Here is a 1,683-nt window from a genome sequence, read left to right on the forward strand (position 1 = left end):
AGAGAGAGAGAGAGAATGTGTGTGCATGAGATAATTATCTCTCTGGTTGGAAAATTGCGCGAAAGTGCCCTTGCTGCCCATAATTACTGAGGGAATTACCAATTGTCATTTGCGATGTATGAGCCATCGAGTATGACAAATTGAAAATGATGTTTCTAATTTGTTCATCTTTTCATCGATATTTCTCAATATTTTTAGTCCAAAATTTCATATCAGAGGATAATCGGATATTTAAAAAAAAGTATCATATGATTATAGAGATATTAACTTACAAAACATAAAGATAGATGTTATGTTCCCTAAAATTTATGATTCACTGTTATCAAGTTATATCACTATTCTACCTAACGGTTCGTGCTAGATAACCAAAGGGACTAATGTTCCATCAATCGACAATCGCCGAGTGCATCCTTAATGATGACAAGTACCATGGTTCGATAACTTCCGGTACCTGTGATCAACGAGTATGCGCTCGTGGGCTGAAAACGGAGTCAACCGTGGCGTATCCATGGTGCAATCCCATCGGAACATTTCAGCCGGAATGAACTCGCTTGAGGTAGAGGCGAATTAAAAGAAGAAGAGGGTATGTTGTGTGCGTGGTTGCGTGCGTAGATACGGCGCGTCGGATGCGCCCGACGGAGTTCATCAAGTTTCACACAAATAGAACGTGTCGATCGATATCAACGCGGATACGCCAAAACCATGCAAAAAAAATCTGCATTGTGTTTTGAGTAGCGAGCAGGAAAGGCAGGATGACCGGGAGCAGCAGAATACTTTATACAGGGTGTTCACGACAATTATTGTGTTAGTAATCACGAACGATTAAAAACAAAAAACGCACAAATTATCAGACTGAGATCCTCTCGAGGTCCACTGTCATAAGGATTTTCATTCCTATTAAAAAGCGACCGGACGCGATCGAAGGTTTCCGCAAAAGGATTCGCTTGCGGATGATGGTTCGCCTCTAATTCATCTCGAATCATCCCTCGATCACTCGCAATCAATTTCGTGAATTACTGTCGTTCACGTCGCGGATACGTCCCTGGTTGATAAATATCTCCGGAAGTGATCTTGATACCCACGATTCACCGAAATGTTTTGATGACTATTTGATTACATTTTGAATCAATAGCGATATATGCAGACCGGGAGGGTCCAAAATTATTGCGATAATTTTCAACAGCGGGCACAATCGCGCCGGATATATCTTCAATGATTATGGGGACCAACGTTAACGTGATAATTTATGGGTACCTATGGTCAATGAGCAATATACTCAACCAGGGGTGTCGTGAAATTTTTTCAAATCTCTTAGGATTTTTTTTTTTAATAGCGTTTTCACATTATCGTGCAACGCGTAACAATTTGATAAACATTTGAATCAACATGAATATCGAAGTTCCAACGAAGAAATGAGACAAAAGACGATGTCCGCGAGACTCGCTTCCGGTTTCCGAAATTGTTTCGAGAAATTTTCGACGGCTCGCAGCATCCTTTTCATACAAGCAGAAATAATAGCACCAAAATGGCTCGACATATCGACCTCCTACTCGACAAATCGCCCCCTCAATCAACTTCTTATGCGCAATAATTCCTCTGGAACAACAATATTAACCTGCAATAATAAATAATGTTAGCACCTGTAGCGCCGCGGATACGCGAGAGTCATTGTTATATCTTTGT

Source organism: Atta cephalotes, assembly GCF_000143395.1.
Source record: "Atta cephalotes unplaced genomic scaffold scaffold00059, whole genome shotgun sequence".
Classification (NCBI taxonomy): domain Eukaryota; kingdom Metazoa; phylum Arthropoda; class Insecta; order Hymenoptera; family Formicidae; genus Atta; species Atta cephalotes.